Raw genomic sequence first — 13225 nt, 5'->3', positions numbered from 1 at the left:
TGCTTTAATCAGTATGCTAGCACATTCTGTCCAAGTCCCCGACCTTGTAAGCAATACATTATTCCTTCAGTTTCGGCCAAAGCTGAACCTGCTGCCGCCCGACCCGGCTCTGCGGGGAGGCCGCCGCCAAGCTGACCCCCGTCTCGGTGGGGGAGGCTGCGCCCAGCTCTGCGCGGATTAGACAGACCCCTCAGAGCGCACAGGCTGCGCGGCCAGTCTCCCCCCCGGCGTGGGCCGGCCCCTCTGCGGGCATAAATCACGTTAAAGCTGTCACACCCAGGCCCGTAAATCAGGGGGCCCGACGGCCCGGCCCTCCCGAGGACGCGGCGAGCCGAGATTATTGGGGGGCGGTGGGGAGTTCGGGTTCCCCACGGCGGGGGAGGGGGGGTGCCGGCCGAGCCTGAGTGTTTGTGGGATCAGAGTCCCCAAGCTGAGTGCGCGCCCCTCTTCCCGCCGCTGACCCGCCGCGCGGCGCGCGCAGACCTCGGTCCCCAGGTGCCCCGTCCCCGGGGGGACTCGGTGCGCGGCTCCGCGGGACTATTGACGGCCGAGGTGGGGCCGCGGGGTCGCTGGCGTGGAAAGGTCCTTCCTCAGCCGGGCTTTTCTTCACACTCCTCTTAGGAGCCCGTCGCTCACGTCGGACAGGCGGTGCGCGGCGGGCGCAGCGCGCGGGGGGCGCGGGGACAGAGGGACCGGGGCGCTCCCTCCTGCCGCTGCCTGTTCGTCCCCAGAGCAGCGAAACCAGGCAGCGCTGGGAGACGGACGGGGGGCTGTCCTGGAAGGCCGACCAAGCCCGAAAACTCACTCAAGTGAGGGCTCCTCTCTGAGTCCTGTGCAGGGTCTTACAACACCTGAGGCTTTCTTTTTTCCCTAAAAAGGACAAAGATTTGCTGGGGAGGAGGGCAGTTTCTCCGGTTCTTCCCTTTGCTACAGAAATCTGATTTGTTTCCTGTATCCCACCCACTCCCTTTCCTGGTGTCCTCCACCTCTGGAGGAGTGGGTAATATCGTCATATCCATTTCCTCGGCACACGGTCCCTCTTGGTTTAACATGTTCTCCTTCTCTTCCTCTGCATCTTTCCATCTGATGACATGGCTCTCCCCCCTTCCCTCCCTTTCTTCCCAGGAAAAAGTGGCCTCCTCTTCTGCCCTCCTGACCCCCATTTCTGTCACTTCCCTCAGAAATGCCCCTTTTCCCTCTCCTGGTAGCTCAGGGGCACTGGGAAGCGGACATCAGAGCAACAATGCTTGACCCTCCATGCTCCCCAGGACTGCAGTGCAGTGAGGGGCACCGTGATGGGCTGATCTGTACCGCAAAATTAGTTTCTTGAAGACTTAACCCACAGTACCTCAGAACGTGACTGTATTTGGAGATAGGGCCTTAAAAGCGGTAAGGTAAAATGAAGTCATATGGGTGGAGCCTAACCCAATATGACTGGTGTCTTTTTTTTTGTGAGGAAGATCAGCCCTGAGCTAACATCCATGCCAATCCTCCTCTTTTTGCTGAGGAAGACTGGCCCTGGGCTAATATCCGTGCCCATCTTCCTCCACTTTATATGGGATGCCGCCACAGCATGGCCTGACAAGCGGTGCCTCAGTGCGCGCCTGGGATCCAAACCCCGGCCGCCAGCAGCGGAGCTCGCGCCCTTAACCGCTGCGCCATGGGGCCGCCCCGACTGGTGTCCTTTTGAAGAGGAAATTTGGACACACACAGAGACATCAGGATGCTTGCTCACAGGTACCACACTAGGTGAGGACACAGCAAGAAGGCCAAGCCAAGCGGAGAAGAGAGGCCTCACCTGCTGACACCCTGATCTTGGACTTCTGGTCTCCAGAACTGTGAGAAAATAAATTTCTGTTTAAGCCACCCAGTCTATGGGGCTTTGTTATGGCAGCCCTAGCACACTAAGGCCCTAAGGAAGCCTGCTGGAACATTCCTGGGGCCCTCCTCAGGTGGGAGACAAGAATCTACCAACCAGGGAAACTTCTCTGCTGATAGCTTTATTTCTAGCCCTCCTGTTTAATTTTCAATTTTGTCCTGTGTAGGGTTTCCAGACAAAATAGAGAACACTCATTTAAATTTCAATTTCAGATAAATATGACATAGGACATACTTATATTTTTAAAAATTCTTTATTTGAAATTCAGATTTAACTAGGTGTCTGGTAGATTTTATTTGCCAAATCTGCCAACATTAGTTCAGGGGTGTATGTCCTTAATATCTTACACAGGGGTTCTCACATTAGAATCACATAGAGAACATTTTAAAAATACTGATGGCTGGGTCCCTCCTGGGGGAGGGCGGTTCTGATTTAAGTGGTCTCAGGTAGGGCCTTGTCAGACAGGATATTTTTTAACGCTCCCAGGTGACTTTAATGTGCAGCCAGGATATAGACCCTCTGCAGGAAGCGACAGATGTTAACTAATTAAATGCTCATGGCTCCTGCATTGTGGGATTCAGCCTCCCTTAAGCTTAAATTCTTTAGGTTTTGTTCTGCTAAAAAAATGTCATCACTCTTCTTATTGTTGAGCCCAGAGGCAAAGGTCAAGTACATCATCAAAAAATGCCCTGTTGGTGTGTGAAATGGTTTTCTTATTTCAGGTCAACCGAGCCCGTGAAGAGAGATGTCAAGAGCTGTAACACTGATACCACTGCAGCAAATGACTCTCCATCCCACCGAGCCCGTGAAGAGAGATGTCAAGAGCTGTAACACTGATACCACTGCAGCAAATGACTCTCCATCCCAACGCTTAAGGTTTTGTAATAAATAGTGCAGCTGGGCACCCTGGTAAAAGATTTACCTTTTACCACTACTTTTTATTACAGGTCAGTGCTCAAGAATGTAGGAGCTGTTTTAAGCACATTTCTAGTTCAAGAGGAATTTGAACATAATTTAGTTCAGTTCTTCGAGACCCTGGTATCCATCTTTCCTCAAATATTAATTGGCATGTATGGAGAGTTAAAGCTTACCTGCTGCTCACTTGTTACTCAAAACTTCATAGAAAGTCCAGGTATTGTGTCTAATACACCTGGGGTAGCACACCATTCATTCTGCTTGGGTAAGGGTCTTACACAGTTATGTACCACATAACGACGTTTCGGTCAATGATAGACTGCATATACAATGGTGATCCCATAAGATTAGTACAAAATAGCCTAGGTATGTACCAGGCTACATCATCTAGGTTTGTGTAAATACACTCTATGATGTTTGCACAACGACAAAATCCCTTAACAATGCATTTTTCAGAATGTATCCTCATCATTAAGTGACATATGACTGTATTTGAGTCTGGTACTCAGTTTCCTCCTGACGATAAAGCCTTGCCAACATAAACATTCATAGTAAGTGCTAAGTGCTAAGGAGATGCTGGCATAGAACTCCAGCTGAGTAAGAGTCAAAACTAGAGTGAGAGGGAACTAAAATGCCTGTGACAGAGACACATTGTATAGAAATGGTATTGGGAGATAGCAGATGACACTGCTCAGTGCAGAGTTCAGGGATCGAGATTTGGTGTGAAAGGACTTTGTTAAAAATGCCATCCAAGGACAGAGAAAACTGTATTGTTGTTCCAGGGGCAGTGGGGGTGGGGGGTGGGCACAAGGGATGAAGGGAGACATATATACGCTGATGAACAAACAAAAATGTACAACCCAAAATTTCACAATGTTATAAACTATTAAAACATCAATAAAAGACATGCCATCCAAGTAAGTGATACACGATGGAGGTTTTGTAACTATTGCTTATTATCTAATGAGAAGTTTCTGAAAACTGCTGTAGTGGGAGGCAGTTTAATGCAAGCTTTGCATTGGAACTCTTGGCTTTGGTGCTGCTTGCCTGTGTCCCTGGCAACTACTTACCCCACCTGAACCTTTGTTTCCTCATTTGGAGAAGGGCTTCTAGAATGGTAGAATAAGGACCTCTGAAAATCCACTCCTCATACGAGCAAAGAGAACACTGGCAAAATGATCAAAATCAACTTTTTTAGGACTCTGGAAATTAACCAAAGGATTGCAACAATCCAAAGAGTGTTTATTTAAGAAAAACAGCTGAATCTCAGTGAGAACGGGGAGGTTTGTGGCAATTTGACCAATTTCCTTTCCCCTCTCCAGACCTGCGGTAGCCTTGAACACCAACAGCTTCACAACTATAGTAGGTCTGAGACCCAGCAGACTAGCAGCCACTGCAGGAGGCAGAATGGGTTTGTAGCTCCCCCCAAAGTCCCCATCCCCAGAGAATTGTCACTATTTGACCTATCTGGCAACTCCCTGGAAAGGCCCCATTCTCAGGGCTTATCTTTACTTGACCTGCTCTGTGTGAACAGCTCTATTCCCAGGGCATTAGTCACAAAAAATCATGTGACAGTTGTTTAACATCACAGCTGTCTAAGGCAGCCAAACCAGTTGAAGCTAACAAGAGGCTGACCAAAAAACTGAAAAAGGAAAAACCGGTGGATGAGATGTCCATAGAGGGCTTTGAAAAGCCCCAACATTACCGGAGACCTAGAAGTCCTCGCATATGTACAGGGCAGTGAGTATGCCCAGGAAAGACCTGAGAAAGCCCCGATCTCTCATCTCTGGCTGACCTTAAGGCTCTGCAGAAGCAGGAAGGGAAGGCTAAGATAGAGTTTTAAGTTGCTTTCCAGACCATTGAAGGTGTGCCCCAAATTTGATGAAAAACATTAATCTACATATTGAAGAAGCTCAGTGAACTCCAAGTAGGATAAACTCAAAGAGATCACACCTAGACACATCATAGTCAGCCTGCTAAAAGGACCAAGAGAAAAGTAACTCATCACATACAAGGGATCTTCAAAGATTAACATTCCATCAGAAACCATGGTGACCAGATGGTGGTGGGATGACATATTTAAAGTGCTGAAAGAAAAAAACCCCTGTCATTCAGAAATTCTATATCCAGCAAAACTATCCTTCAAAAATGAAGTAGAGGGGCCGGCCCGGTGGCGCAAGCAGTTAAGTGTGTGTGCTCCGCTGTGGCGGCCTGGGGTTCACCAGTTCGGATCCCGGGCACGCACCGACGCACTGCTTGGCAGGCCAGGCTGTGGCGGTGTTCCATATGAAGTGGAGGAAGATGGGCATGGATGTTAGCCCAGGGCCAGTCTTCCTCAGCAAAAAAAAAAGGAGAAATTAAGACATCCCCAGATAAACAACTGAGAGAATTCATCTCCAGCAGACCTGTTTTATAAGAAATACTAAAGGGAATCCTTCAGGCTGAAATGAAAGGACATTAGACAGTAATTTGAATGCACATGAAGAAATAAAGAACACCAGTAAAGGTAAATACACAGGAAGTATAAAAGACAGTATAAATGCATTTTTGTAATTCTTCTCCTATATAATTTAAAAGACAACTGCATAAAAAAGTAATTATTAAACTTTTGATAGGCTTATATTGTATAGTGGTGTAATCTGTATGACAAATAATAGGACAAAGGAGGAGGGAAGAATTGGAAGTATATACTGGAGCAAAGTTGTTAAATTATTTTGGTATTAATCCAAACCTTGTTGTTAGTGCTGTTGAGTTGATTCCGACTCCTAGTGACCCTTTGTACAGCAGAGCAGAACCCTGCCGGTATTTTTGTGCCATCCTCTCATCTTCCGGCACTATATCAGTTCAGACAATGCTCCACTCCTATTCATAGGGTTTTAATACAAACTAGATTGCCTTAAATTAAGAAGCTAATCGTAATCTCCAGGGCAAGCACTAAGAAAATAACAAATATAATAAAGAAACAACAAGGGAATTAAAATGGTGTATCACAAATTATTTAACACAAAAGAAGGCAGTAATGGAAGAATAGAGGAATAAAAACCACATAAGAGACATAGAAAACAAATAATAAAATGACAGACATAAGCCTTACCTTATCAGTAATTACATTAAATGTATATGGACTAAACATTCCAATCAGAAGACAGAGATTGCCCAAATGAATTAAAAAAAAAAAGAATCTAACTATATTCTCTTTATAAGAGACACACTTTAGATTCAAAGATAAAGATAAAAATAGGCTAACAATGAAAGGACGGAAGAAGATGTACCATGCAAAAAGTAACCAGATAAGAGCAAGAGTGGCTATACAAATATCAGACAAAATAGACTTTAAGAAAAAAACTGTTACTGGAGACAAGGAAGAACATTTTATAATGATAAAAGGGTCAATCCATCAGGAAAAGATAACAATTATAAAAATATAATCACCTAACAACAAAGCCCCAAAATATATAAAGCAAAAACTGATTGAATTGAAGACAGAAATAGACAATTCAACAATAATACTTGGAGACTTGAATACCTCACTTTCAATAATGGATAGAAGAACTAGGCAGAGGATCAACAAGGAAATAGAACACTTGAACAATATGATAAACTAGATCTAAAGGACAACTATAGAACACTCCACCCACCAACAGCAGAATACACATTCTTCTCATGTGCACATGGAATATTCTTCAGGATAGACCATATGTTAGGCTATAAAACAACTTCAATAAATTTAAAAGGATTGAAATCATACAAAGTATGTTCTCTGGTTGCAGTGGAATGAAATTGTTTCCTCATTTGTAAAATGTGATAATATCTACCTGAGAAGGGGATAAAAAAACGCAGGACTCACGTACCCAGCACAGAGCCTAATAAATAGTAAGAACAAAATACACGTATGCTTGTTGTTTTGTTTTGTTTTGTTTTTTGCCTCATTGCTGGAGTGTGGTAAATGATGGGTAAACTTTCTCCTTGAAACATTTTAACTGTTTTGAATTGGTGGCAGATTATATAATTGAGGGTGTCTTAGTATTGAGGAAACACAGTATCACAACCCTGATGCATCTACCAGCATTGTGGCTAAAAGCTGAATGTGAGTCTGTCTTGGTACTAAAGAACTGGCAAATTTATAAATTATCCTCTGTTTGTAACACAATAAAACAGGATACATGATTACTGATTTACTTGGTTTTTCCTTAATGATAGGCCATTAGTGTTCATTAATATCTTTAACTTTTTCATTCATTTCACACCAGAGAGGCAAGATCAGGCCACAGTTTCATGAGTTAATTCTTCTGATCAAGATATAAAGCTTGACTTTTTACCACTGTAAAACAGATCCTAGTTCAGATTGTCTACTTTCATGCAACAAAGCAGAATTGAGTACTGTGACAGAGTCCAAATGGCCCATAAAGCCTAAAATATTTACTATCTGGCCCTTTACAGAAAAAGTTTGCTGAACCCTAACCTAAGAACTAAATAATCCTTGGGTGGGCCTAGTAGATCATATTCTAGGAAAGACATTGAAAAAACATGCAGTCATCCTTTCATTTCCAAGTTTGCATAACTTTCTTCAACATGGCCAATCTTGTTTCATCTGTGTGCCCATCAACTCCTCCCCCACTCGTTAATGCTTTGAAGCAATTCTGATATACATTATAACATTTCACCTACAAATATTTAAGTCTATTTGCATTGTATTTTAGGGCATATAATACAATAACGATAGCATTTATCTTTTTCTTAAGTATGAGAACAACCACACTGTTAATTTTCCTTCAAATTCCACTGTGCAATTGGTAGATAGGCCAAATGTCCCCTGACTTATATTTAGGCCTTTAGGAACCAGAAATTTCATTTTTTTTTGACCTAGGACAATGACAGTAGAGATTTCATAGCTTTCCAGAATCTCCCCCCAGCTTTTTTTCTCACTCACCAAACTCAACAGGGAGGTAGTGTCTAATTCAGAACTGCTAAGATCACTATCTTCAGGTCCCACAATTCTTTAGTTTGAATCAGAGATGTCTGGTCACTAACATACCAGTCGGGTTCAAAGAGTGTGAAGTGACTTAGTTTGGAACATTTTGCTGCTGCGACTTCACTTTTCTCCCATCCTTATGTCAACCATTCCCCCACCCCTACTCCACAACGGTGCCTTCTGAATGAGCTCATTTACTTTTATTTTCAGTGACTAGATTTGCAAATTAAATTTTTTAAAAGAAAAAGCTCAGATTGGTATGCCCCATTCAGAGGAGCACTGTCCTCCAGGTCTGCATTCAGACCTTCCAAAGCCTCGTTCATGGTCCCCTTGGACCAGCAAACTGATCATACCTGGTCCCTGGAAGACAATCAAGGTGCACCCTGCCCCCACCTTGTGCTCAGTCACACTCTGCATCTTGCAGGCAGCCTAAGTGGAATAAATAGAGCAAAGGATGTTAGCTGGCTGGAAAATGTCATCAGAAGTAAAAGAAAAGAAACTAAAAATGTAGACAGAGGTACTGAGAGAGCAGCAGTCTTCAGGCTGTAATGATAGAAAAAGCAATTATAAAAGGCAGACTAATTGCTAGGATATGTAACTCGCTCTTTGACCTGTCATTTAATTGAAGGAAAAAACTGGGTGTCAACAAGTTTGAAGTATTTTGTAAATGGAGATTTTTAAATGACGAGAATTTTAAAAAAAATACATATGCATATACTCACAATTTAAAAATTGTCTTGTTTTCCCTCAGATAGAACCTAACACTCTCAAGCAACAATCTTGGGAGCCAAAGAACCACTTGAATCTCCCAAGGGTCATAAGTGGTACAACATGGGATAGTCTTATCATAAGTGACAGGTTAAAGACCTGTTCCCCCTCTAGGCTCAGAGCCCCAGTAGTCATCATTTCCCTGGCTTACTAATGATCATTAGAAGCTGCACAAAGAAGCCAAAGTGTAGCTGTGGAGGGGCACTCTTGCTGAGGTCCCAGCACGGCCGTCATTTAGCGTCTCCCCACAATTGCTGTAAGTTGGCTTCCTCCACATCAGTCACTGTACCAGGTTCCCTAGGGAGGATTATTTCCCAAGTTACAAATGTACTTTCTCAATGCCATTTGCTTCTCTTTTTATATTTTTCACCACTTTACCCCAAATCCCCAAGAGCCAGGTTCTCTATACCTTGTTTCAGTTATCTATTGCCGTGTAATAAACTACCAGTAAGGCTTAAAACAAAAGCCATTTTACTTGCTCCTGTTTTTGGGGGTCAGGAATTCCGGCAGGGCTCAGTGTGGACAGCTTCTCTCTGCTCTGCGAAGCCTGTGGCCTCAGCTGGAGTGGCCTGAACAGCTGAGAGCTGGCTGGGCCTCTCTCTTGTGGTTGTCACCTGCAGTGACTTAAGTGGGCTTGAGGATCCAAGACAGCCTCACTCTCAATGTCTGGGTACTCTGGTTCTCTCCCTGGTGACCTCTCATCACTCAATTATCTAGTCTGACATTTGCAGGGTGGCTGGCTTCCAAGAGTGGAAGCAGGTGCTACAAGGCTTTTAGAGACCTAGGCTTAGAATTCTCAGAATGTCACTTCTGCATTCTATTATCAAAGCAAATCACAGGCCAGACCAGATTCAAGGGGTGGAGAAACAAACATCACCTCTTGATGGGAAAGGAAGCATTTGCAAACAGATATAGGAGTCATTGTTGGCAGCCATCTTGGGAAGCAATGTATCACAGCTCTCAAGAGCTAAGCTGATAAGCACAGCCCATCAGAGAATGCTAGAAGACTCCTCCATCTTCCACAGAGAAGAAATGTCTCAATCTTTAGGTATCTAATCCAAGGATTGATTCTTCATTAGTTTCTAGTATTGAGTAGGGAGGAGGAGGCATAAGCATTAGGGTACAAGTGAAAGTGAAAAGAGCTGGGAGATTTGGAATAAAATCCTTCTGAGTGTTTTCTATCTATTCTGCTCTTCTGAACTAAGCTTCAGATAAGCTATACCCTACTTTTAGCTTTCTTTTGTGAATCAATATTTTTAACACTGTGTTAATATTTTCTATATTGCTTTTAACTTTCTGGATTCTAGAACTAAGCAGAATTAGCATTCTTTGATGTCATATCTCACCTGTTAAGGTAACTTTTTTCTACAAGATGGTACATTTCACTAACACTTTGTAAGTACTTAAAATGCTTAAGGAGACTCTTGACTCTTACTGCCTTCGGCAAGGATGTTAGTCACTAGCCCTTTCACTTAAGAATAACTTTTGGGATCAAGGAGTCAATCCAACAGGAGGATATAACATTTATAAATATTTATGTACCCAACATAGGAGCACCTAAATATATAAAGCAAATATTAACAGACCTAAAGGAAGAAATAGACAGCAATACAATAATAGTTGGGGACTTTAATATCCCGCTTACATCAATGGATAGATCATCCAGACAGAAAATCAATAAGGAAACATCAGTCTTAAATCACATGTTAGACTACATGGACTTAACAGATACATACAAAACATTCCATCCAAAAGCAACAGAATACACATTCTTCTCAAGTGCACATGGAACATTCTCCAAGATAGATCAAATGCTTACAAAACAATTCTTAAAAAATTTAAGAAAATTGAAAGCATATCAAGCATATTTTCTGACACAATCTTATGGAATTAGAAATCATTTATAGGAAGAAAACTGGAAAATTCAAAAATATGTGGAGATTAGACAACATGCTACTGAACAACCAATGGGTCAACAAAGAAATCAAAAGAGAACTGGAAATACAATATACCAAAACTTATGGGATGCAGCAAAAGCAGTTCTAAGAGGGAGGTTCATAGCGATAAATGGCTACCTCAAGAAACAAGAAAATATCTCAAATAAACAATCTAACTTTACACCTTAAGGAACTAGAAAAAGAAGAACAAACGAAGCCCAAAGTTAGTAGAAGGAAGGAAATAACAAAGATCAGGGTGGAAATAAATGAAATAGAGACTAAAAAGACAATAGGAATGATCAATGAAGCCAAGAGCTAGTTCTTTGAAAAGATAAACAGAATTGGCAAACCTTTAGCTAGACTCACCAAGAAAAAAGAGAGAGGACTCAAAGTCAGAAATGAAAGAGGAGATGTTTACAACTGATACTACAGAATATAAAGGATCATAAGAGACTACTATGAATAATTATATGCCAACAAACTGGACAACTTAGAAGAAACAGATAAATTCCTAGACATACAACCTACCAAAACTGAATCATGAAGAAATAGAAAATCTGAACAGACTGATTACTAGTAAGGAGATTGAATCAGTAATCAAAAATCTCCTAACAAAAGTCAAGGACCAGACAGCTTCACTGGTAAATTCTACTGCACATTCAAAGAAGAATTAACATCAATTCTTCTCAAACTCTCCCAAAAAACAGAAGAGGAGGGAACACTTCCAAACTCATTTTATGAGGCCAGCATTACCCTGATACCAAAAAGCAGACAAGGACACCACAAGAAAATTACAGGCCAATATCCCTGATGAACATAGATGCAAAAATTCTCAATAAAATATTAGCAAACCAAATCCAACAATACATTAAAAGGATCACAAGCCATGATCAAGTGGGATTTATTCCAGGGATGCAAGGATGGTTCAACATACACAAATCAATGTGATATACCACATTAATGAGGTGAAAGATAAAAGTCATAATCATCTCAACAGATACAGAAAAAGCATTTGACAAAATTCAACATCCATTTATGAAAAAACTCTCCACCAAGTGGGTATAGAGGGAATGTACCTAAACATAATAAACGCCATATATGACCACCCCACAGCTAACATCATACTCAATGGTGAAAAGCTGAAAGCTGTTCCTCTAAGAACAGGAACAAGACAAGGATGCCCACTCTGACCACTTTTATTTAACATAGTATTGGAAGTCCTAGCCAGAACAATTAGGCCAGAAAAAGAAATAGAAGGTATCCAAATTGGAAAGGAAGAAGTAAAACTGTCAGTATTTGCAGATGACGTGATATTATATAAAGAAAATCCTAAAGACTCCACTAAAAAAAACCTGTTAGAACTAGTAAATGAATTCAGTAAAGTTGCAGGATACAAAAATCAACATACATAAATGTGTTGCATTTCTATAAGCTAATAACGAACTATCAGAAAGAGAAACTAAGAAAACAATTCCAATTAGAATTTACATCAAAAAGAATAAAATACCTAGGAATAAATTTAACTGAGGAGGTGAAAGACATGTATGTGAAAACTATAAGGCATTGATGAAAAAAACTGAAGACAACACAAATAAATGGAAAGATATTCTATGCTCATGGATTGGAAGAATTAATATTGTTAAAATGTTTATACTACCCAAACCAATCTACAGATTCAATGCAATCCCTATCAAAATTCAAATGACAGAAATAGAACAAACAATCCTAAAATTTGTATGGAACCACAAAAGACCCTGAATAGCCAAAGCATTCTTGAGAAAGAAGAAAAAAGCTGGAGGCACCACACACCCTGATTTCACACTATATTACAAAGCTATGGTAATTAAACAGTATGGTATTGGCATAAAAACAGACTCATAGATCAATGGAACAGAATAGAGAGCCCAGAAATAAACTCATCCAAATATGGTCAATTACTTTACGACAAAGTAGCCAAGAATATACAATGTAGAAAGGACAGTCTCTTCAATAAATGCTGGGGAGGGGGCCAGCCTGGTGGCACAGTGGTTAAGTTCACACGCTCCGCTTCTGGCGGCCGGGGGTTCCCAGGTTCGGATCCCAGGCGTGAATCTACGCACTGCTCATCAAGCCATGCTGCGGCAGGTGTCCCACATAGAGTAGAGGAAGATGGGCATGGATGTTAGTCCAGGGCCAATCTTAATCAGCAAAAAAGAGAAGGATTGGCAACAGGTGTTAGCTCAGGGCTAATCTTCCTCTCAAAAAATAAAAAAATAAATAAATGGTGGTGGGAAAACTGGATAGCCACATGCAAAAGAATGAAAGTGGACCACTACTTACACAATACACAAAAATTAACTTAAAATGGTTTAAAGACCTAAATGTAAGACCTGAAACTATAAAACTCCTAGAAGAAAACCTAGGCAGCAAGCTCCTTGACATCGGTCTTTGCAATGATCTTTTGGATTTGACATGAAAAGCAAAGGTAACAAAAGCAAAAACAAATGAGTGGGACCACATCAAAGTAAAAACTTCTGCACAGCACAGGAAACCATCAACAAAATGAAAAGGCAACCTACTGAATGGGAGAAAATATTTGCAAATCATATATCTGATAAGGGGTTAATATCCAAAATATATAAAGAACTCATACAACTCAATTTAAAACAACAACAACAAACTATCCGATTAAAAAATGGGCAGAGGATCTGAATAGACATTTTTCCAAAAAAGACATATAGATGGGCCAACAGGTATGTGGAAAGATACTCAATA

The sequence above is a fragment of the Ceratotherium simum genome, chromosome 17 (assembly GCF_057802395.1).
Source record: "Ceratotherium simum simum isolate JZ-2026a chromosome 17, ASM5780239v1, whole genome shotgun sequence".
In the NCBI taxonomy this organism is placed as follows: domain Eukaryota; kingdom Metazoa; phylum Chordata; class Mammalia; order Perissodactyla; family Rhinocerotidae; genus Ceratotherium; species Ceratotherium simum.
The sequence above is the reverse complement of the archived record's forward strand: the minus strand, read 5'-3'. Positions refer to the sequence as shown.